This window comes from Macrotis lagotis, chromosome 1, assembly GCF_037893015.1.
Source record: "Macrotis lagotis isolate mMagLag1 chromosome 1, bilby.v1.9.chrom.fasta, whole genome shotgun sequence".
Classification (NCBI taxonomy): domain Eukaryota; kingdom Metazoa; phylum Chordata; class Mammalia; order Peramelemorphia; family Peramelidae; genus Macrotis; species Macrotis lagotis.
Genome location: NC_133658.1, coordinates 416152182 through 416178591, shown reverse-complemented (window position 1 = coordinate 416178591; position 26410 = coordinate 416152182).

Genomic DNA, 26410 nt, shown 5'->3' with positions numbered 1-26410 from the left:
GTCAGGGATGCCTGTGGTTGGCAGGCTGAGGCAAGTCCACCCTGGTCACATCTGTCCTTGACTTTGGAATGGGAGGGGGCCAAACTAGCGCTCCAGTTCAGCTTCCAAAATATGTGTGTGTGTGTGTGTGGGGGGGGGGGGTGTGACATACTCCTCACTGGAAGAAGGAATACTTGATGCTTTGAAATATTCCAGAACCTTCAAAATTCCCTCTCAAGCTACTAATTCCAACTCCACCTTGTTCTTTGAAAACTTGTTCACTTCAGGAAACTTGTGAAGTAATTAGGAGCTATTTTCCAAGATGCCAACACCCTGTAATTCCTCCTTTAAGCTGTCCTTTGTTTTGCCAAACTTTCTTCATTTCCCTTCCCTTTCTCTCCTCTCCTCTTCCCCTCCTCCTTTTCCTCAATTCAGTGGCTTAGTCCCTCTCTTTAGTCCTTTTCTTCTAACTGCCTCTATTCTTCAGTTGTGGAAAATGCAAGCACATATCTCCCATACTAAAAATAGTTGTAATTCTTTTCTTCTTCCTCCTTCCCTCCTCCCTTCTTCCTCCCTTCCCCACTCCCCATGTAGTTCTCTGGCTTCTCTCTCATTCACCCGCATGGTTGTTGTGAACCTAAACTTTGTATACCTTAAAAATCTATAAAAATGTAGCTATCATCCTTTTCACTTTTCTGCCCTTGATCTGTCTCCAATGATTCTGGATGATTCCTTGGCTTCTCTTTTGTAATTCTCCTCATACTTCCTTTCTTCTTTCCCTCTTTTTCTCATTCTTCCCTCACCTCCCAACAAGGTGGTCTCTCCAGGTTAACCCCAGGGAGTTGGATCATTGTCTTGCTCAATTCAAGGGGGAAATCAAGGACCATAAACAAACTGTCACCTTGCCTCCAGCACCATTCATACCCCTTAGTTTCAGAAATTTCAACAGGCAATTATTTCAGGTCTCTCTTAAGTGGGAAGAGGGAATAATTCAAGATAAAGGCAGCTAGGAGGCTCAGTGGATAGGGAGGGCTCTGGACTTAGAAAGACATGATTACAAATCTGATCCCAGATACTTACTTCGGGTGATCAAGGACAAATCACTTAGCCCTATTTGACTCAGTTTCCTCATCTGTAAAAGGAGCTGGAAAAAGGAATGGCAAACCACTCCAGAGTCTTTGCCAAGAAAATCCCAAGAGTCAAACACTACTTAAATGACTGAACAGCAACAAAATCTTAAGTCAACTCTTACTTACCCTCAGTTTCCTCATCTGTAAAACTAGGTGATTGGTCTAGATGGCTTTTAATGTCTTTGCTAGTTCTTATACCTCGTTATTCTTTCGAAATGGAATTAGAACTCCAAGGAATTTTAGCAATCAGCTAATCTAAATCATTTTACAGAGGAAAAAATGAAGATTTATATTGCTAGTTAGTTATAGAGTCAGGACTTCCCCTCATATTTAAGTAAGCTCAGTGAGGGTAGGAACCAGTTTTTATCTAAAATTTGTATATCTTTCACTACCTAAAATCTGGAGGTTCATAGTAGGGGCTTAATACATATTGAATTACAAATCCAATGCTCTTTTTACTGTACCACTCACTAATGTAGGCTTAAAAATAGTTGGGATGTTTTGAAGAGAGTTGGACACTAGCCTTTCAACCCCAATGTTAATAAAAAATGTCTTTTGCAATGAAATTCCAATTAGCAAGTTATTCTTTTGGGTAAAACTATTTTTCCAGCTATCCCCATTTAAAATAAAATATTTGTTGGAAGAGTAACTCTTTAAACCACAGAGTAAAAAAAAGAATATTTAGTCTTTTGCCAGGGATCAGGTGGAATTAAACCCAATACATAGCTAATCCCATTTAGGCTTGGGTTGGGAAAATGCAAGGAGGTCCTTTAAAGTCTCTATGTTCATGACAGCCATAGTACATCAAAAAAGCTCTTTGATATTTATGAAATAAAATTTGCTGTGACTTTTTTTTACTTTTTAAAATGTTAAGAAAGTTTATTTTTTCCTTTGAGTTAAAAAGAAAAAAAGACAGGTTTTCAAGTACAACTGTAATTCCAAGTTCAGTTAGAGTGAAAACATGGTGAAAATGAACCATGAGAGTCGAACCATTTCAAAGCTTCACAAAATCTAAAAGTTAGAGGGGACCTTAAAAGTTATCTATTCCAATCCATGCCTAGGCAAAACAAAATTCTCTTTGGGACATAATGGATAAGTGGCCTATCAGTTTTTTGTTGGAAGACCTCCAGCAAGAAGAAATCCAAGGCACCCTATTTTATTTTTGGTTAATTCTAATTATTAGGGAGTTTTACCTTTTTTATGTCTATTTTGGAGGGAAATCCATTATAAAGGTAAAATAGAAAATAAAGTTTTAAGATAGTGGAGAAACTCCAAAAGGGTTAACAATGCTGGTTATAGAAGGAAATGATGAAGCATGTAGAGAGCAGACTTCACCAAGTCTTTGTAATTCCTTGAGAAAGGCACATTCAGCTGAACAAGTTCCATCCAGGTGGATCACTTCTTAGACAGATCAACAAACCAGATAAGATTCCAACTACTCAAAGAAAAGAGGATTATGAACATCAATGGCGATTTGGAGCTCTAAACATACCCTAAGGTTAATTTGTTATTAATAAGGATTTATTAAACACTATGATCTAGGTCAAAAACCATCCCTGTTCCATGGGCCCCTTAGAGAACTGTTTCCCTGGGAAAGGCAATAGAATGGCACCTGGGGAAGGATAAGATCATAAACTTGGAGTCAAAACAAATTTTTAATTCTAATTTTCTCTTCTTATACATGAGAATCCTGTATTCCAAGAAGTTCAGTGACTTATTCAAGGTCACACAGATAGGAAATAGCAGAACCAGTATTTGAACCATATGGGGGAGTCATGTTTCAGGCCTGGATTGGGAAAGATGTCCTTTGAAGTCCCTTTTAGACATAATATCTCTTTCAATTTTAGTTTTCTCAGCTGAAAAATGAGAATTACTTATCTTAAACTGTTGTTTTGAAGATCAAACGAGTTAAAACATGAAATATCAATATGTAAATGTCAATTACTACTATGGTGGGTGAATGAGTGAAAACTTACCTAACCTAGGTTATCTGGCTTTCCCATCATCATATTTTACATCCCACCCAATAGTCTCTCAAGACATCAGGGTCTACTCAGTATGGCCATCTTTTAATCTAAGGCAAGGAAAACTATTATGGCTCCACACACGTCCTCTAACTACTTATGTCAAACCTTCCTTTGCTTGGTCATTGTTACCCTATTTGTATGTTGTGATTCCATTTTAGAATCAAGGTTCTCTGATAGGCAAGGATTATTTTATTTTTTATTTTCATTTTAAAGCAGTACTTGGTACTTAATAAATGCATTTTGTTTAATTTTCAAGTTGATGATAATTGAGTCTCTTTGGCTCTGATTCTTTCTTACAAAATTGGGTAGTTGGACTAGATGGGTTTTAAAGTCTCTTCTAGTTTAACACTTGGTGTCTCTTTGTAGGAGTTAAATTCATACTTGTTATTTCTTCTACAGGACTCGGAAAGCGTAGTTCCTTTCATATTTAAGGAACAAAACTATCAAAAGACAGACATAAATGTATGTAGCAAAATACTATTTCTCATTCTATGTGTCTTGTTGGAATAGGTGGCCCCTAAAATCCCAGGTAATTCCTTGAAAGGAAAAATAAAATTGTGCATTTATACATTGAAAAATAACATTGATTTTCAATTTCCCACACTTGTGGTTTATATGAGCCAGATTTAAGGAGGAAAGTACAGCCTGTGTTTAGGCAAATATCGTATTTTGACACAATTTTTTCCACCCCTTATTAAAGAATGGATAGTGTTTCATGGTGCTAGATAAAATCTTGCTTTAATATAGTTAGGTTCAATTGACCTTGAACCCAATCCACAAATCAGGAAAGGATGACCCTTCATCAATGCCTGTTACATATACACAGAGAAATGAGCTGAGAAGATTTATATTTAGATAACTAGACCATGCCCAAATACCTAATAGAGTCTATAAAATAAAGGCAGATGTCAGCTTCCAAAATGGTCTTCTTGCCTCTAGTCTTTTCCATTTCTGATACATTAGTCTCAAAGCTATTCAAGTAAACTTCCTCCTATACCAACATGATGATGTCAATTCTTTATTTTAAAATCCTCAATGACTCTTTATGATCTTCAAAATAAAATATAAATTCTTTACTTTGACATTCAAGGAATTCCAGTATCTGGATGCAATCTACTTTCTAGTTGTATCTCATAGTATTACTCTTCCTATATTCTCTACCCCAACCAGATTCAAATATTAGACATCCCCCTATTCTCTCTGTCTCTGTCTCTCTCTGTCTCTCTCTGTGTTTCTCTGTCCTTTTCCCTGTCCTGTCTCTGTCTTTCTCTCTTTTAAATTAGGTTTTACAAATACTGCCTAATTTTATCCTCACAACAACTTTGTGTGGTATGTAATTTTATTATTTCCATCTGCAGGTGAAAAACCTAACACTCTCTATTCTTCTGCTTTCATCCTCTTGCTCAAATCATCATCCACTTAATCCTCCTTTTACCTCTGTTAAGCTCCTACTTTCTTTCAAGGTTCTTCTTGGGTGTCATCTCCATAACATACTTCTTGGCACTCAATCTCCTCTCTCCTATTCTATCCAAGAGTTATCTTTCTAAAATTCCTCACATATACTTGAACCTTTTCTTTCAACTTTTCTCATTGACTGCTAACAGTTAGGTCCATCTTCCCTTCCAGAAGCTCCTTGGGAAAAGGGGTCATGTCAAATTCTGAAAAATCAGGAGACCAGTGTCTCTTATCAAAGAGTAGCTGGAAGAAGAATGGAAAGGCAGGAGGAGGATAGAGTATGAAACCAGGGCTCTAACCCCTGTACCACCTACCTTCAGCTCCTCTCTTTATTTTTCAAAGAGATCAAGTAGTTGCTGGTTCATGTGGTTTCTAGGCTCTTTTGGCTTTCTCATTGTGGTGAATGATGACCATTTGTAAATTTCTTTAGGAAAGGATAATATTCCACATTAATGTCTGTTCTTATATTCATTTTTCAGTCAGGAATTAATAGTGATTTTCATGTAGTAGGTATTTAATAAATGTTTGTTGAATTGAATTTTATGAAGAGTGTTGTTATTTTCAATAAACCCTTTACAATGTATTTATCAATTATTTTTTTGATCCTTGTAACAATATTGTGAGGTAAATAGCACAATTATTATTTGTATTTTATTCATTTACTCAGAGAAATTGACATATTTAACCACTTAGTAAGTCACAGAGTTCCAATTTAAATTCAGTTATCTTGATTTTGAATCTAATACTCTACTACTGTCTCTAAACATATAACAATAGTAATTGTTATTACTGCAAAAATGTTTGATGAATTAGGTTGATATAGACTGATTGATTTATATTAGCAAAGACAAGAAAATATACACATGAGAGTTTTTATGTCTGTGTCAGATTAATGTAGGATGTTATAATATTACATGGATTTTTGTTTTTTCTTTAGAGTTTTTTAGTTAATGTACTTCATTTTCTGGTCATAGATTAAATTTCTATCCTGAGTCATTCATTTTTATAAAAGTGGGTTATTGATTAAAAGAGAAACCCAGAAAAAGAATATTGATGTCTCAGACATCCTAACACTTAGAAAATTATCAGTACCATCATTTTGAAATAGGAAAGATATTTGCACATGATTATAGAGTTTAACTTTTGCTTGATGATGATTTATAAACTAAATGATTTCTCCTTTAAAATCTTATCTTGATGCCATATTATGGTGCAGAAAAGTGACCTTGACTTTTCAAACACTTTGTGAATAAAGTGAAAGTTACCAAGTGGTTAAGTTTTTGAGAATAGTTCTGGTTAGATTCTTATGGGTCTGGTTTTGAGAACCAATTTAGTTAAATCCTGAGAGGATCTTATCAAATGGTGTGATTTTAAAATTCACTACTTGTTGTTTTGATACTTTTATGGATCTGTGGTTTAATGAGCATACTCTCTTCAATGGAGCATATTGCAACCCACCAATGACATCTCATCCTCTTCTATGTGTTATTCTATAAGTCAATCAATTAATATATGAATCAATAAACATATATTAAGTATCCACTGGGTGCCAGATACTGTGCTAATAGGGGAATAAGAAAGTGATAAAAGGCAGTCCCTTCCCTTAAGGAACTAATACTCTACTGCAGGAACCATCATGCAAACAAAAATAGATACAAAGCATGTTTTCTATATAGGATGAACAGAAAATAATTAACAGAGGAAGCCTCCCTGTGGAAGGTGAGATTTTAATTGGAAATTAAAGGAAGTCAAGGAGGTCAAATAGTTGGAGTGAAGGAAGGAGTGTTTCAAGCCTAGGGGTCAGCCAGAAAAGTGCCTGAAGCCTAGCAATGGAATGTTTTGTTTGTGGAAAAGTCAGACCAGTGTTTCTGTAACAAGGAGTAGCTGGAAGAAGAATGGAAAGGCAGGAGTGGGGCTAGAGTATGAAACCGGGGCTCTAACCCTTGTATCATCCACCAGCAGATTCTCTATTTTTCAAAGAGATCAAGTAGTTTCTGGTTCATGTGGTTTCTGGGCTCTTTTGGCTTCCTCATTGTGGTGAATGATGACAATTAGTTAAACTTCCTTAAGAAAGGATAACATTCCATATTAATGCCTGTTCTTAAATCTGTTTTTCAGTCAGAGTTTACTATATATGCCCTAAAGACTGAACTTTCAATGACCTCAATAATCTTCTATTATAAAAAATTGAACAGAAATTCTACCAATTAGGGCTCAATGGAGGTCAAACCAGTAATAGGGAACAGTGTGAGCAAAGATTGAGAGGCATAAACAAAAAGTATTTTCTTGTATTGGCTGGAGAAAAGTGGAAGTCATTTAATATGACAGTTTAGAAAGGAAGAATGATTATGATATAAAAGGTGCTAAATGCTACATGAAGCAGATTGATCTTTCATTGGTAGGCCTCAGGGATCCATTAAATATTTAAAAAAAGATGATTCTGGCAGTGGCATGAAGGACAGATTGAAGGGAGGTAAAAGAGTTGAGGTGGGAAACTCTATAAGGAAGCTACCATGAGATCCAGGTTGGATGGTAATGAGAGCTTGTATTAAAGTATTGTTGGTGTTAAGAAAGAGGAAGGGGAGTATGCAAAAGCTATACAAAGATAAAATTGTTAGGACATTGAAATAATTATTTACATTTATATTGAACATTAAGTTTTACCAATTAAGTGAATTAAGTTATGCTCAATTTATAATAAGGAAATTTAGAGTTAGAGGACCAATGTTACATTCAAGCTAGTTGATGATAGAGCCAGGATTCACATCCAGAATTCCCACCTCTGAGGGGAAGACAAGGAAAAGACAGAAGTTAACATCAAAATTTGAGATTTGGGAGATTCAGTGAATTGTATTGCCACAGAAAGATATTTTGAGGTAAGGAGTGAGTTGAGAGGTAAAGATAGCAGTTTTTAATGTAAAGAATATAAAAGAATATAGAATATAAAGAATATAAAAGAATATAAAGAATATAAAGAATATAAAAGAATAAATATGTATATGATATAAAAGCAATTATAAAGGAAGTATATAGAAGTCTATAATGATAATCAAATTGATGGGATTATAGGTCATTAGGTAAAGACAACTGACATCAACCAATGAACCAGAGGTCAACACCCAGATCAACCATGCCCTTTGATGGCCTATACATAAAAAAATGACCCCATTCAAAATATCTTTGGATATTCAGCTTTGAGAAGAGTATCAAGCCATCTTGTAAGAGTATATGCAGCAAAGGGTAAGGGGGATTTCTCTGACATTTTTTCCTTTGCCAATGGCATCTTTCAGTCTAAGCATATGGTTGAAGAAGGTGTTATGGATAGGACAACAGAACCAAAGGATGCTTGGGGTTGGGGTAGAGAGATGGAAGATCATTTAAAGTTGAGACTCCTAATGATCCCAGTGGGTGGATTCTGTTTCTTCCTGAAAGCATTATAGCAATGTCCTCAGCTGGAATGTCAGCTGAACCTGAACTTGGAGACAGAAGGCAACAGCCAAGATTTGGGGCCATGTGCAGAACCCAAGAGTAGGTCACAGGGGTCCAACAGAAATACTGAAAACAGGAAGGAACAGCACAAAGACCCTGTGAAAAAATGTTGCTGGGCATTGTAATCTTGGAGATATTTTGTGTTCTTTACAACCATTATTTGAAACCTCTATGTTTCCACTCTTTCCACTGATGCTGTAACTGTACATAATTTACCTTGGGTTTATGAGGAAGATGTTTCAGCTGTTTTTACAATGCCAGTTCAATGAATGACTTTACCTTGAGCTACCTGACTAAAGTGAGGCTTGTGATCTGTAGTTTGAGGAGCACAGACCCATAGAATGAGTCTTGAGCTAGTGAATATAAGGGTGGAGAGATAGCCCAGCTAAGGCATGTTGAATTTGAGGCAGTGGTGGGACAGTGAGGTGGAAATAGCCAGTAGGGAGTTGAAGATGTGTGTTTTCAGCTCATCAGAAGTCAGGGTGAGAAGTACATATTAGTTGGCCAAAGGTGATGACACTTTTTATTTAGAACCATTTACCACAATGGATAAATAACCAATGGACGATATGCCATCAGCAGATGAAGAACTCACATTACAGGTCTTTGGTAGCTTTAAAATAAAGAATAATAATTATAATTAGCATTTCATCTTTAGATATGTTATTTTATATATGTTATATTTGTTATCTCATTTGATCCTCACAATCTTGTGAGGAAGATACTCTTATTACCCCCATTTTATGGATGATGAAACTGAAGCTTTGAGAGGTTAAATGACTTGTCCAGGGTCACACAACTAGGAAGGTCAGGTTTTCCTGATTTTGAATTCAGACTCTAGCCAATAGGCTGCCTACCTACCTACCTACCTAAATTTTAGATGAATTGCAAAGGAAAAATTTAAATTCTTTAGACTGTAATCTTTATACTATATAGTGAATGCAAATCCCTGAACCAGGAATCTTGTGGATGATCTGAATGTGATCTGAATGAAATAAGTACTTCAGGGTCCATCATTTCATTCATAGAGATTCCTTTTCCACCAATGCAGCTCACACAATCCCTCTGTACCTTGGTAGAATGTCTAATGAGTTGCTTTAGTCACAGTCCATATACTATGAGGATAGGGTGGAGAAATTGAGCATGTTAAACTGGGTAAGAAAAGAAAACTGGGACAAGGGTGAGGGAGGGCATGTTATCTCTGTTCAATTATTTTAAAGACAATTGAGAGGCAGAAGGATTTGTTCTATTTGTTCTCAGATGACAGTATCAGGAGTAATGGGTGTATGTTATAAGGAGCTATTTTAGGCTTGAGGCTAGGAAAAAAATTTCCCAACAATTAGATCTATCCAAATATATTATGGGTTTCCTTGGGAGTTTCCCCCTTCTGAGAGGTCTTCAAGCAGTGACTGGATAATCAATTGCTAGGTATAATAACGTAGGGATACCTTCTGCATATGAGCTGGACTAGATGGCCACTTAGATTCCTTGCAAATCTCAAATTCTACCAAAGTATGAATGAGCCAGTTACCTTGGGTGGGATATTGGAACTTTTTTTTTTTGGTCAACTGCTAATCTCTCCTGGAATTAGAAGTACTAGTTGAAATAAAGGAAGGGAGAAAGAATTTAGAATTTTTTGAAATACATATATATATATATATATATATATATATATAGTACATATATATAGTATATATAATATATATGCTATATTTCAAATGAAGTTAATTTTTTAAAAATAATAACTCATTACTTAAATTTACAAAATGCTTTCAAAATTCTGTGAAGTAGTCAATATAAGAATTATCCTCATTTTACAGACAGGAAATTATCTCTAACAGTTGAGTGGAGGACAGATTGGAGGAGAATGGAAACACAGGAAGGTCAGTACTATCTGATTTCTAAACTTGAATTGAGGCCCCACCCAAGGGGATAGTTGAAAAGAAGAACTGTGATAGGAATAGAAGGAAAGCTATTATTCCTGACCTCTGGAACTCATTTTAGACTTTTTCTGGATCTGCTCACCATTTTCCTGCATTGGGAGTGGAGTCCCATAGGCTTAAATAGCTAGCTTATTTCCACCATTTTTGGTTCTTCCTCTTCCTATTAAAAAATCACTTCTCTTGTTCCAAGCTATTTGCTTTTCTCTCTGATTTGTAACAAAAAACCAGAAATGAACTGAGTCTCTAAGTCTGTAAACACAAAAGTACAACTCCATCTGTTGCACCAAATTCCAGCTTGCAATCTTGAATCATAATTAAGCAGTTAGAGAAATGCATATTCCTGGCAAGGAGGTCAGCTGAAATATTTTCCATCTCTGAGTATTTGGAGTTTCAATCTGGCTAAATTGCTCTTGCTCACCACTCTAGATACCAAACAGGCAAAATTGAAAATGTTATTAATCTAAGTGAACCGTGCTATGCACCAAGAATGAAGCGGTGAATCAAATTATTTAATTTTAAAAAGAAAAGAAAAAACAGGCAAGGAACATTTTGTATTCTTCAAGTTCTGGCTTCCCTGAAAACAGGCTGCTAGATTAAAAATATGTCTGTGGTATGTGGTGTGAGCTTTAATGAAATTGCAAGATAAATAGGGGAGTGAACGCCATAGTGGAAAACTAAAAATTCCTGAGGCACTGTTTCTTAAGTGTATTTACTTCCTCTGGGAGAGGTAAAATGAGTACAAGCGGATTCTTAATGGCTAAAAAGGAGAGCATTTGATACAATTACCAGTCAGCCTCAAGGCAGCTGGCATTCTGAAGTAAGGCAGTGATAGTACAGTCTATTTATCACCACCAGCAGATGTTGCTGTTGGCTGAGCACGGGGGCCATTTTGGGACGCTGTAGGGATGTAGCGAAGAGTGTTGGTCTTGGCCTCATGGAGAGCTGGCTTAAGGTGGTGGCTCAGTCACTAAGTGAGAGAGGGAGGCTCTCCCAAAGCCTCTTGTAACGGATGTGCAATCTCGGACAAGTCACTTCCTACCTCAGAACCCCAATTTCTCCCTCTGTAAATGTAGATTAAAATATTTATACTACCTAACTCAATGGGCAATTCACTTAACCTTGATAAACTTTAATTTCTTTTAAATAGGGATGATAACACCTTACTAATTTCCTCACAATTGTTGTGATTTAGAAGACCTTGTGTAGAAAGTACTTTGTAATCTTTAAAGTGTCCTTAACTTTAATGGATCTATGGTCTCATCTGTCAACATGAACTTATTCAGTGCCTGTTATGTGCCAATCACTGCTGGACATTGGGAATGAAGCCAGTACAAAAGCCCTCAGATCCTGTCTCTCAACTGGTGACAGTGCTCTCACCACTGTTTCAGGAGGAACCACAGTCATATATATTTCTCTTCACTCATGATCTCCCTGCTTCAAATTTCTCTCCATCCAATCCATCTGCTTGGTGTCATACTGATCTTCCTAAAGTGCAAGGCTGACCGTGTCAATTCCATCCCACCCATATACCTTGACATTAATAAATTTTACTGTCTTCCTATTACCTCTCAGGTCAAATAAAAAATCTATTTGATTCTTTAAGTCTTGGAATCTTTTTACCTTTCCAGTCTTTTTACAATTTTCTCCCCTCCATACATCCTTTTGGCAATATTGATCTACTTGCAATTTCTCCAGCACAATACTTCCTTTTCCATCTCTGTGTCTTTGTCACTGACTTGTCTCCTAAATCTGTATTACCTTTCTTCCTCTCTTTAGTCTCCTAAAGTTTCTCAGACCACATGCAAAATTCAGTTCAAATTCCATCTTCTAGAAAAAGAAATAGAAAGAATTAGAATTGGGAAGATACAAAACTCTCACTCTTTGCAGATGACATGGTGGTATAAATGGAAAAGAAATAAAATATTTAAAAATTTTTAAAAAGCAAAAAACAAATTCCATCTTCTATAAGAGACCTTTCCAGGTCTTCCATGACTCTCTACATGCCCATATCCTTCCTCCTCTCTCCCCCATCCTGAGTACCTTCCCTCTGAGATTACCTTTCATTTACATCACATATATTATTTAATTATTTTAGCAAATTGGGGTTAAGTGACTTGCTCAGAGTCACATAGTTAGGAAGTGCCAAGTATCTGAGATTGGATTTGAACTCAGGTTGAACTAAGGGGATGGAGGTAATCTTCTTCTACATCTCTCATATGTCAAAGATTCCAGTATAACACGAGGACTATTCATAGCTAGAATGTTTGGAATGGGATAAATTGCAAAAAAGACTAGAAAGGTAAAAAGAGGTTATGTTATGAAGGACTTTATGTACCAAACAGAAATTTTATATTTGCTCTAGGAGGCAATAAGGAATCATTGAAGTTTATTGAAATTGGGGGGTGGGGGTGGGAATGACATGATCAGTTCACATAGTTCTTGCTCTTTGACCCATTCAGTCATATATGATGAGATGTTTTGTGTCATTTTTGTGTGTGTATGACACAAAATTGGGCATATGTTACAGTTTGCACAAACCTACTCCAAAGTTCTATCTTGTCCTTTGGTTAGCATGCAGTTTTTATTCTTTGTGGTATTCTTTGATCTTCAGTCATATAGTATCACTAGAAAAATATTATTGGCATTATAAAAATGGGATTAGTTTCTATTTATCACAAGTATGCTAATCTAACACCTCACTGTAGAGTGGAGGTGACTCCAGATTTTTCAAGTTAAGTCCTGTAAGGGTACAAGAATCTGTCAGGATCAACTCTGCTGAAAAGACTTTGATCATAGGCCAAACAACAGATTATATTCACTTTGTGAGCACCAGCCTCATTAAATATGGTCAGGATAATTACCAGTTGATTGTTCACTAGGTAATGAATTATTTAGCCATGGCAACCCACCAACAAAGGAAGTACTATTTAAATGTAGCACTCTTTCTGGGACAATTCCCCCAACTATGCATTGGTATAGTTTGATGGTCCCTATAAGACTGCTGCTATCACTTTTGACCCTAAGGATCTGGGTTTCTAGCACCATTGCTTTCAAGCCCCTCCTTGTATGCTTCCCAATAAAATGAGACAATGGTCTTAATTCAGGTTTAGAAAAGGCATTTATTAAAGTCGTGTAATAAGAAGTATATTATAAATTAAATGTATACTATATTATATCAAATATTTTCTTCCTTAATAAAAAAAAATCTGGATTACACTCTCCCAAAAATACACATAAGATACTGCAAAGAGGGGGCTCAAACTTAAGAGTTCAATGGTAATGAGCCACACATGTAGAATATACATGGTAAAAGGACAATTCATAAGACCAAATCCTTTCTTCAGCCTATAGCTGACATTCTTTTCTAGTGAAAGAAGTCATGCTCCTTGAAGTTTCCTTTCTACTCAAGCAACTGTGATTTTGCATTTGTTTATCCCCCCCCTGCATCATTTTGCTCTGGCTGGATGTTTTATTTCCAACTGATCTAGTCACCCTAATCCCAACTGCTGCACTATCTGCTACTGAATCAAGCTTTTCAATGACAAGGTCATTGGAGGAGGAGGAAGAAGAAGAGATATTTTCTCTTTTCTTGAAGAGCAATTGCTATGAATATTTTTGTACAAGTGATTTACCCTTTTTCATGATCCCTTCAGGGCATAGACCCAGTAGAGGTATTGCTGTATCAAAGGGCATGTACATTTTTATTGCCATTGCCCAGTTCCTTTCAGGAACCTGACTTCATCTGTGGAATTCCTAAACATATCCTTCAGTGACTGACTGGGTCAGAGATGTGCCTGATTCTCTGAGTCAATCACAAGATGCTTCCTGGGCACTGTCATCTGCTTTTATCTAATGGTTAAAGCACCATCTTAAAACACTATCCTTTCAAAATGATAAAGGACTCATTTATTCATTATGGTAAAGTTGTAGAAAAAAATACCCCATTACTATGTTGATTAATTAAGTCAATTGAGGTGTCATGACTTTTGTGAGTGGAATCTCCATGCTTCAATATTAGCCAAGAAGAATAAAAAAGAAGATAACACATTTGTTTATTTATAGAATTATAGGTTTCAGGGTTGGTAGGACCCATAGAGATCATCTAGAACTTTGTTTTACAGATGAGGAATCAGTCCAGAAATGTTAAATCACTAACAGGTAATCATGAGTCAGGTAATCATGAATGTAGGACCTCTGCCTTCAAAAACAATGCTTTTTATTCAACAATCACTTAAGAAATATCTACTATGTGTTAAGGGCTGGGGCATATGAAGATTGTTAATGCATACTCCTTGAAGTAATGGAGATTATTATGTAGTAAGAAAGATGAAATACATTTACAAATGTACATATACTTTACCAAATAGATACACACATACATATAAATGTACATAGATAGATAGATAGATAGATAAAGCTATTGTGTAGGATAGAATAAGAAAAGTATAAAAAAAAGCACAGTGTCATCACATCAAAAATAAGAAGGCTCTATTCTGACTGGAGATTTGGGAGATTAGTTCACTAAATGAGATAGATTTGAATGTTTAGTTCAGACAGGAAGATATCGATTTCTGAGTGCAGTTGGTTGTAGTAGAAATTAGAGAAGTCAATCATGGAAGCATTACTATTTGAGCTGGGTCTTCAAAATGGAAGATGCTAACTGAGTGACCTTGTACACGTCATTTCATTTCTTTGTACATTGGTTTTCTTATGTGTGAATTGAGGATAACCTTTCCTTTCTAGTTTTAAATCCTATGAGTCACTTTCTTGGAAGAAGTGAAATTTGGAATGGATCTTGTGGGATGGACAGGATTCCAAAAGGCATAGATGAGTAAGGGGTGCAGGTAAGGAGAATAACTGTCCATAGAAATAATAAATTTAAAAATCTAGAAATGTATGAGTAAAAAAGCACTATATCTAAATTAAGATTATTTTTATGAAATTGAGGATATAGCTAATACAGCAAGGTTGTTTGCTGAATTAAATTTTATCATTTAAATTCATGATTGCACCCATGTGGCTTTATGACTATCATTCATTCATTCATCCATTCATTTACTGAGTGTCTAATATTCAAGGTGCTGCAGAGAGTAAATGTAATACAATTCTTACTTTCAGAAATTTCACTGTAATAGGGAAGGTAAGACAGGGACTTAAATATTTAAGGATACAAGATTGGATATGATAAACAGATCAGATAGAAAGATATTATTACTTTCTGGGTGAAGGAATATTTAGAAGCCTGGAGGAAGGTTTTAAGAAGCAGGGAAAACATCTTAGACATGGGGAGATGGCATGTACTCTAAGCCTTGGAGATACAGGGGTATAGAAAATTTTTAAATGAAAGCAGGTTAAAGTATTTAGTAGCACAGGATAGCCTAGGGTATGAAATGTTTAAAAGTGGAATCCATTGTACTGACCTGGAATTTACATTTCTATCTAGGGATGTAGATTAGACAGACAAATGCTATTTTACATTTATATAGCACTATTCCTTATATATGATGGAAAGGGAGTTTTTATCTGTGTAGAAAGTTGTCATGTCCTTCCCATGTAGCTCCATTCTGCAATTTAGAACTTTAGAGGACATTGAAAGGTTAAGTGACTTGTCCCTGGTCTTGAGCCATCTCAGAGTCAGAAACAGGACTTGAATAGAGCTATACCTGACTCTGAGACCAGCCCCTTTGTACTTATGCTAGGCTGCCTCACATATAGTGCTTAAAGATTTATTTATTCTTTTTTTGATTCTTACAGTGCAACAATCCTATTTGGGTCGAGGAGGCCCAGTATTATTTTTTGTGGTTTAAAAAAACCATAACAACCAAAATGCTGGGAATGTGAATTTCTTTGCCACTTTTCTAATCTTGGAAAAATCAGATCACTTTGCAGGACCTTAAGTTTTTTCTTCTGTAAAACAGACATAATTCAACTTATACTGCCTAACTCACAAGATTGTTAGAAAGTAGTGAATAATTCTTGAAGTAACACATAAATGTAAGTTATTTATTGTTATCAATATTATTTCTATTTTGTAGAAAAGAAAACTGAAGCTAAGAGACAAAGTAACCAGTCAGAGATCACAGAGTATAAACAGAATTATTGCTCCCAATTTATATATTCATGTAGTCTCAATATAGTTGGTTTTTTAAAAAATATCCTGTTTTGGAGATTAAGCATAGTCATGGAGAGAAGTGATTCCTCATCAGTACCATCTCCTGAAATATTTGATTAGACTGTGCTATCTTTGCTATGATAAAAATTAAAAATTAAATTTACATATCTCTTTAAGGTTTACAAAATATTTCCCAGGGGGTGGCTAGGTGGCGCAGTGGATAAAGCACCGGCCCTGGAGTCAGGAGTACCTGGGTTCAAATCTGGTCTCAGACACTTAATAATTACCTAGCTGTGTGGCCTTGGGCAAGCCACTTAACCCCGTTTGCCTTGCAAAAACCTTAAAAAAAACCATTTCCCATACATCAACTCATTTAGTGCATATAACTGTTCTGTCAGGTAGCTAATACAAATAATACTTTCCCCATTTTTGCAGATGAGTAAAGTCAAGTTCAAAAGATGGAATCAGGTTTTATTTAAGGTCAAAACATCTGAGATTTGAAGCCAAAATTTTTTTCATATTATATAAATATTTTATTTGTTTTCCAATTATATACAATAGTTGTTTCCGCCTATCATTTTTTGGTAAGGTTTTGAATTTTGCACATTTTCCCCCACCCTCCCTTCCCTTCCCCTTCCCCATCTCACAGAAGGCAATCTGGCCATCTTTACATTGTTTACATGCTTTACGTTGATCAAAATTGAATGTGTTGAAAGAATAATCATATCCTTGGGGCAAAAATAAATTTGCTATTAGAGATAGCAAAATTATGTAGTACACAAGACAACTTAAAAAAATTGAAGGTAGTAGTCTTTGCTTAAACCCCACAGTTCTTTCTTTGGATATAGTTGGTATTCTCTATTGCAGATAACCTAAAATTATCCCTGATTATTGCACTGATGGAATGAGCAAGTCCATTAAGTTGATCATCATCCCCATGTTGCTGTTAGGGTATACAATATTCTTCTAGTTCTGCTCATTTCACTTAGCATTATGAACCTAAAATTTCTGATTCCAAATTTAGCATTCTTTCCACTAATATGCTCAAGAATCTCCTCTGGTTTTATTCTTTGGAGACTACAACAGCTCATGTGAATTTAACTATCATTTCTAGGTTATTTATGTTTTTGTTATTCCGGATTTCTGTAAATGATTCCCTAACCTCTTTGTCAAGCTAGTTTGCTTATTGGACATATCAAGCTGGATACCTATAGGTATCCCAAACTTAACATGTCCAAAACAGGCATAATCTTTCTTCCAAACCTGTTTCCTATCCAAAATATGTTCTTAAAAATCTCTGAGGGGTGACTAGGTGGCACAAGGGATAGAGCACCAGCCCTGGAGTCAGGAGTACCTGAGTTCAACTCCGACCTCAGACACTTAATAATTACCTAGCTGTGTGGCCTTGGGCAAGCCACTTAACCCCATTTGCCTTGCAAAAACCTAAAAAAAATCACTGTGCTATGCCCAACAAAAACATAGAGGAAAATGGAGTCAAGGCACAATTTTCAAAAATTTTTATCCATGACACATTAAAAACTAGGAACCTAAGCATATAAACCAGAAAAGTCTTATTTCTGCTAATGAGAGGGTGGACCATGTTGGGCTTAAACTCAGATCCTCTACCATGGCAGAAAGTAGGGGTGAGAGGGATTCCTCTCCTATCTCACAACTCCTACTGCATCCTGAGGTTTGCTTGTGGAAGTGCATCTTGAAAAGATTATAGTTTGTGAGTTAGGGTGAAATGCTTCACTTTTCTAAGTTCTCTTGCTGCTTTTTATGGATGAAATCACACATAAAACAAATACAAAATTCTCACTGAGTTCAATTTTTTCCTAAAGTTTGGAACAAATTCAAATTTTCAAAAAAAAAAAGCATTATAGCAGTACTGACTGTATTTCTATTCAGGGCACTACCTTCCTTCCAGTTCCCCAGGTTCATAACCTCAAGATCATTCTGGACTCCTCATCCAATTTATTGCCAAATCTTATAATTTCTGTTTCTATATTTCATATGTTTCCTCCCTGCTCATGTAGTTAACACCTTAATTCAGTCCCTCATCACCTCTTATTCAAATCATTGCAACAATTTTTAAATTGGTCCTGATCCAAGTATTTCTTTTCTCCCAATCTATCCTCCTCCCTTCTGTCAATTTCCCAAAGTTTAAATGTGACCATATCATCTCCCTAATTAACAGACTCAGTGATCATCAAGTCTTTTCTAGAACATTTTCAATGATGGCAAGCTCACTGTCTTCTATGGCAGCATTTTAATGTTAGTTATTGTTATTTTTGTGAAAAAAACATTACTAGTAATGATATCTTCCTTTCTTTTTTATTTTTATTTTATTTTTAATTTATGAAATAAAACATTTATATAACACAATAGAATGTGCACATTAAACTGCAAATCTACTATGTACAACTTGCTCCTTTTAAATATATAATAAAGTTATCATGTAGCTTTCCTCTTTTTCTTTCTTCTCCCTTCATCCTCACTAGAGCGCGTGCGTGCGCACACACACACACACACACACACATCATTACATATTCTAGTTATCAGTTATTTCTCTGGATGAAATTTGCCTTTTAATAAATCTATTCCTTGATTACAGTTTCATTCTTACTTATCCCCAAAGAACAGAAATATAGCCTTGACTTATCTGTAAGCAAATATTAATTGAGCAGCTACAATATTGAGGGACAATTTTAAGGCTGAGGGGAATACAAAGAACAAAAAAAAAAGTATTGCCCTTGAGGCTGAGGATGTCAGAAAGAATAACATTTGGAAGTATTTGGAAGTAACTAGATTCTAGTTTCAACTTTTCACAAAACAATTTGAACAACTGAATTAACATTTGTGAAGCACATACTACTACTGCTGCTACTGCTACTACCACTTTTATTATTTATATAATATTGCCTATTTTCCAGGCATTATGATAACTGCTTTACAAATGTTCCTTATCTGATCTTCACTACAACCTGGAGAAGTAAATGATCTTATTATCAGCATTTTACAGATAAGGAAACTAAGATAAGGGGTCACAGAATTGGTTTGGGGCTGAAGCCTGGCCTGAAGCTAAATTTGAACTCAGGTCTTCCAACACTCTATCCACTATAGCAGTGAGCTGCCCTCACCCTACCTCCTCTGCCCCATATGGAAGACTTTATATACTTTCATATACAAAGACAAAATGCCTGAACTAAACCCAGTGTTATCCTCTAATTGCTTAGCTTTGTGAGGTGTATATACCACGTAAACAGATAAGTAAATATAAGACAATTTGATGTTTGCAAAAATACTGAGAACTAGGGAGATAAAAGATCTCTCATAGAAAATAGCTGGGTTATAAAGGAAAATAAAGAATCTAAGAGATGAGATGGGAAAGGAGTGGCTTCCTGGCAAATAACTTATGGAGATGTAAAGGCAGAAGATAAAATGTTAAGTTGATGGCAAGACAAGTAATCCAATTTGGCAAGAACATAAGAAGGGGGGAATAATATGATGTACTTCCAGAAATGTACCCTGGAGATGGTGAATGATTTTAAGTACCAAGATGAAGAATGTTTTAAAAATTTTATTCTAAGGGCAAGAGGGAGCCCCTGAAATTTCTTGAGGACTGGAGTGGCATGGTCAGGCCTGTGCTTTAGGAAGATTATTTTGTCACATGTATGGATTATAGATTGGAGAAGAGTGGAGGGGAGGGAGCAGGTCAGAGAAAATAATTAGGAGACTACTATAAATAGTTTAGGTTAGATGTGATAAGAAATTAAAAGGGGGTGCAGCTACCTGAAGACACATGTAAGAGATTCTGTAGAAGTGATAAGACTTAGAATTTCACTTCCTCTTGAAATCTCCTAACCCAAGTGACTAATTAATTAGGTTGTAAAGCATCCATGACTATCTCAGAGACCCAATTAGGACATACCTTTTTTCACATCACTACATTCAAGGAGTTTTACTTGTAATTGTGGAGCTAAGACCCAAACTGGAAGAAAACTGGTGGATACTAACTTTATCACTTCCTATTTGTATAACCTTTTACAATTCAAGTCCCCTTTTTCATCTTCAGTTTCTTTATTACTAAAATGATGGAAGTTAGGTTAGATAACCTCTGCAAGGTCCTTCCAACTTGAAACATTACAGTCGGTGGTGCTGGTAAATGATTAACAACAAGCTTGGGGTGGGGGCACAAAGTTAAATCTTCATCTTATTAATATGTTTTCAATTCTTTCTTAAGTCTGGACAATCAACAAAACAATAAATCAAACTTTGATTTGTAGCTTCTTGATTTATGAGGTGTAAATGTTCAGACTGAAAATTTAACTATCAGCTCTAGGACAAGGTTCAAGCAAGCTCCAGTTCCCTAATTTTCACTATGTGATATGGATTATGTCAGCCCAATTCTGCTTTATATAGGAAATGTTATTGGCAGATTCATCTGTACTCTTCCTCCAAAAATATTCAAAAATTTTCAATGATAGATTTAATCATCTGGTTCAAAGACTTGGATCTAGCCTCAAATGCCTAAAAATGGGCAAGAGTACATCACCCCTCACTGCCTCCCTAGGGTAACCTTCCCCCAGTGACTTACTTGTCTCAGCAGGTGTGGGGTTTGTTATTGATGCCACCATTTTTTAATAAAGGAAGAAGGTCTATTTTTTTGTTTGAATCTTCTGCACTTATTTTTCTTCCAATCTTCCTGTCAATGTTTAGCAGGTAAAAGTAATGGGAGATTAGTGTCTCTAGGATTCAATAAAGTGCTATGTTTCTAATTTAAAAAAAACACTTCATCCTTGTGTATAAGGCAGGACTTGTTAAATGACAAATGAGTACTACGGACAATAAGGGTACAGGATTTAAGAAGAGGGACATAACAAATCTTGTTAAAGGTAGTCAAGAGAGGTAGATTTTGAGCAGGGTTTTGAAGACACAGAAAAGTAATGACATGAGAGGAGAAGGTTTTGAACAAAAAGAAGTAGAAATCTCAAAGTGTACTGGGAAGGAATAGAGAGTAAATTGATTTTTAGGTTTTTATTTGGGGGGGGTGTCTCTTAGTGCTCTTAGGACAGTGCTAAGAATATAAATACTTGCAGATTTATAGCATGTAATTGGCCAAACTCTCAACTTTTTGAGGTTTCTATGTCTTCTGTAAAATAAAGGGGGTAGATGAAAACTCCTATCAGTTCTAAGTTCTATTATAGCTCAGTGACTCACTAGACGCTACCACTAGATTGAGGTCATAGCATTCATGACTCTCATGATCCCGATCCCTGGTTTGCCTTGGGGTTCATTGCTCTATGGTTTCTTGTCCCCTTATTTGGGGATTTAGGCTCCCTGTACTTTAATCTGCCCCACCCCCCAATCTCATATTCCTGAGGAACACTTCTATTTTTAGTTCTGGTCTAAAAGGGTCCTTTGGATCAAGTATGGAACAGTCATTCCTTCATACATAAAAGGGAATACTTATCAATATAGTATGATTACAATGAGAGATCAATAGTCAAGCCTTTTTAAGGACATTTTAAAAGAAGATTGTGCATTGTTTTATATTTCTCTTCCACTGATTTCATTGTTAAGTGGAATTCTTTCCTAGTGATTTCTATTTTTTTGTGGGGATCTTTCCTTTTCTCCTTAACACTAATCTGGTAGCTGACTCCCTTTAGCCTCTGTGTCCAGGAAGGGGAGGAAGAAACCAGTTGTCTTTTGAAATCTCACAAAGATCTGTACAAAAGGAAAGAAGGAATAAATGAGAGGTGAACTCATCGCAGTCACAGACTTATTAGGAGGCCATGAACTCAGAGTCCAGCTGGGTTGGGGGGATATTCTTCTGACTAGAGATCTTTACACTTTGAGAAGAGCAGGAAGGAGAGGTCTGAGATTTAGGGATTGTGTCGTATATCCATGGAGTTCTGATTCAGCAGCCAATTATTATGGCAGCTAATAGGAAGCAAGGATATTTGATCCTACTCTGAAGTTGAGAAGACCTCACTAAGTCTTCTTAGAGGGGTCCTACACTCATTCCATGAAAAATTAGTAGTATTCCTCAATACTCAAGACTTTACCTATAACAAACAAATACTTACTTAGGCTGTTGATTACCTTCTGGAAACCAGTACTTTCCCTCTTTCATAGTGGAATATAATTAATACTAGTTAGAGGCAGAAGGTTTCAAAGTCTTAAATCTGCCTCTATCTTCATGGCTTTGAACAAGTAAATTGACCTTTCTGATTCTCTTGCCTTCAGTTTTTTTTAATCTACAAAATGGTGATATTGACATTGATACTCCCAGACTATATTGTAAAACTCCTAGAATGCAGCCCCATGTAGAAATTATGCCCTAAGGCCCTGAAATGATAGAAAAACATGGATAGACTTGCATGAAATAATGAACAAAATGAGTTTAACCAAGATAATATATATATAAACAGCAATAATATTTTAAGAACAATTTTGAGTGACTAAGTCATTTTGACTATCATAAATACCCAAACTAACTACAAAGGACATTTGAAGGAAGATACTATCTGTATTCAGATAAATAGAAGTAAATACAGAATGATTTTACATATATACTTACATATATAGATATGTATATATATACATATATGTATATATATATATACATATAGTGTCCTATGGTAGCCATCTCTAGAATGAGGGAAGGGAAGAAAAAATGAGAAAAATGAGAAATGTACATAATAAGTTTATTATATAATTAAAAGAAATACCAAGTTGTACATAAAAGATTTACAGTTTCATGTGCTATCATTTTCACTGTTATAGGAAATGCTTTTTTTATTTCATAAATTAAAATTAAGAAAAAATAGTCATGGGGTATCCCTCAGAGGGTGCTCAGTGGGAGCTTCAAATGCCAAAGAATTTTACTATTGTCCAACAGTAGAAATATGTGAGCCATATTATTATGATTATTTTTTCTTCCTCTACCCACCAAAATGCTTTCAGATGTATGATTCCAAATGAGCTGATCTCCAGTCCTCTCTTAAAGTTACTGAGACAATTAAGAAGCAATTATTTTCCTGCTTTTAATTTTCTTTCTTTCTTGTGTAGTTGACAGGACAACAAAAGGATCAAATATGTTTGTCATGCTTTTGGTGGATTAGAAGAATAGAGGCAGCAAAAGGAAAACAAGTCAAGGAAACTTGTCATCTATAACAGCTATAGAAATGGTATAATAAAGTCTTTGAATCTCAAATGTAAGTAGCCAGGACTTCAGAAGTCATCCAATTCAGCCTGTTACCTGAACTATAATATCTCTGAAAAGGTCATTCAACCTCTAGTCACCTTCAGTGATGAAAAATTCACTACCTCCTAAGGCAGTCAATTCTATTTTTAGACAGTTCTAAATGTCAGGAAGTTCTGCCTTATAATATGAAACTGGATTCCCTGTACCTTCTAAATACTGTTTCTGACCTGTTCTCTAGGGTTAAGCAGGTCAAGTAGAATCCCACCCTTTTGATATTCAAAGAGTCAGTGACCTCCCACTAGAATTCTAGCCCCTCTGAGTTTTCACCTTCAAGGATTTTTTTCACCTTTCAGAAGTAGCATAGTGTAGTAAAATCAGATCTGGATTTGAATTCTGATCACAATACTTAACTAGTCATAATCACAGGCAAATGACTTTATTTCTATGGACCTCCATTTTCTCATCTTTAAACTCAGGTCAATAATGCTCTCACTGCTCAATATAATCTGGTTGTAGTTTGTTATCTTAATATGCTATTGAAATGGGAGTTGTCATTATTGTTCCTTTTTTTCCTCTTTCCTTGAAGGGATTCATGTGGCTGCCTGTTACTGGAAAGGAGCTTCTTAGCCAGCTGTCATAAAGCCTCCCCCTTTACTTTTCTGTTTCTTTTTGACTTATCTCTCTTGGGAAATGAGCTTAACTTATTTCTGAAAAATTGCAAAAATCCAAATGTTGGATGGATGTCATAGGATCCTCCCTAAGTTTCCCAAAGTGATCAGATTCCAGAATTTTCTGGAGGGTCCTATAAATAATTCTGTTTTGGGGAAAATTTAAAGGTGGCAGACATTTTCCACTGAGAAGATTGTGTGAGCTAGTTTTCCTCTGTCACCTCCAAGCATTTCTCTGAGAGTTTCACCACTTCTGAAATAGGCCTGGGTAAAAGGCTCATGGGGATTTTTTGTTTTTGTGAAGGAAAAATTTCAAGCCTGAAACAATGATGACATATACACCCATCTTGAGTTTTCTCTCTAGAAATATTCTTCTCTTAAGTGAACTTAAAAGGAAAGAGCTACAGGGCACTAACATCCAGCTAGGTCTTCTGCCTGTCATCACTACCTTTCTTGAGACACCTTTGGCCATTAGTTTAGAGTAGAAGCTTCTTTCTGTCATAGCTCTCATTTGGCTTAAAAATATGATCTGATGCTAAAGCTCCAGTTGACATGATGCTGCTTATAATATTTCACAGTTAGTTCCAGATTATCCGGTCCTTGCCAAGTCCCCCACTTGTCTTTAATTTCATCTCTGAAATATGTATCAGGTGGGGGCAGAATGGGAGGGAAAAGAAAAATAAGAGGGTTCCAAAAATGAAAAACATTGACTTTTTTTGGTATGTATATGACAGTGATAGGAATGTGAAAATGATGAGCTTTTAGGTTTTTAAGTAAGAAAAATCTTGTGTTGAAAAAAATAACCAACCTACAAAGATCTGGAGCTAAAAGAGAAGGGAGAAGACACCAGGGTTTGGAAAGAAGTGAGAAATCTTTAGAGCCTGAATTATGTATGGTCAAACAATAAATAAGAAAATTATAAGGAATTCATGAGAGTTCTTTGAAAAAAAGGCACATCCAATATACTTTTAAGCAAAGAGAAGGGAAATGGAATATTGTGTACAAGAAATTAAAGTAGGTCAGCATTGCTGGATCATTGAATACATAGAGGGAAGTAAAGAGTAAGAAGAGAAAGGTATAAAGGACCAGTTTGTGAAGGACTTTAAATTCCAAACAGAGGACTTTTATGTTCAAACTGGGAGTAAACAAGCTAATGAAGTTCTTTAAATATTATAATTGACAGAATCTTAAAGCATAGAATGCTGAAAAACAGTTTGGTAGCAATATCCTAACCTCCTCTCCCTATGCATATTAACCTTTCTTTCCCTTTAAATAGTAAGACCTCTCTCAAGTCTTGGCTGACTCTGGGACTAAAGGCTCAGAGTGTTGACATTACTTCCTTGTCATCTAAGTACAAATAGCCATAAAGAGCTCCATATATACTTGACTGATGGATCATGATGGGAAACTGAGGCAAGGGAATTTCAATCAGTTAAATGAGTTTGAAGTGTCCTCAATGCCTGTCCTACTGTGGCTAATTAAATCTCATTTGTTGATTGTTGACATGCATCTCATTTTGTTTCAGCATTAAACTTGAACTTTTATGGGGACTGGTCTGCATCAGACCCAGTATAAAACAGGAGTGGAATATGAAAAAAGATCATAGAATGTTAGAAGAGATATAAGAGATCATCTAATTAAACATCCTCAATTTACAACTGAGTAATGTCTAGAGAAATGAAGTCACTAGTCATAGTCACACAGTAATGTGTGGCTTGGAATTCAACTTCCTGACTTGTATTCTGGAACATACTGCCTCAATACAGCATCTTAGCTTTTCCAAGAAACCAATGGCTTTAAAAAAAACACCAAACTCATTTTCCTCAATTCTTTAAGGAAGTAGGCAGTAATTTTCTTCTCTATAATGACAAAATTGCTCTCTTATTAAGGGTCTCCATCTTTTGGTTCATATAGCTTAGGTTCAGTCCTGGGGGAATCTGACCACTTTAGTGATTTCTTTAGAAGGGGGTCAAGCTGTTTTTTGATGTTGTCTTATACTTTATTCCCTTCCCCTGGGAGTCCTAGGGTTAAAAAAATCATTTAAAGTTTAGTTTTAGCTTATGTGTAGTATTTGCCCAAAGTGGGATCAGAGAGGCATTCAGTGTACAATGTATATCAGGTATAGGGCAGCTATTTATTTGCTTCATGTAAGAGAAATACTTGACTCACAAGTACATGTTGGTAAGGACATAAAATATGGAACCTTAACTCATAAATCATGATAGCATCTCCCAAGAGATGCTATTAAAACATCAAAACATAAAATACTTTGTGGGACTTTTGAACAACTACTTACCTTCACCTTTAGTTCTGTACTGTTTAAATAATTTCTCCAAGGTCCATATCATCTGGCAAGTCAAGACATGGTTTGGGTTCCTCCTGTTGGAGGTCATCTCT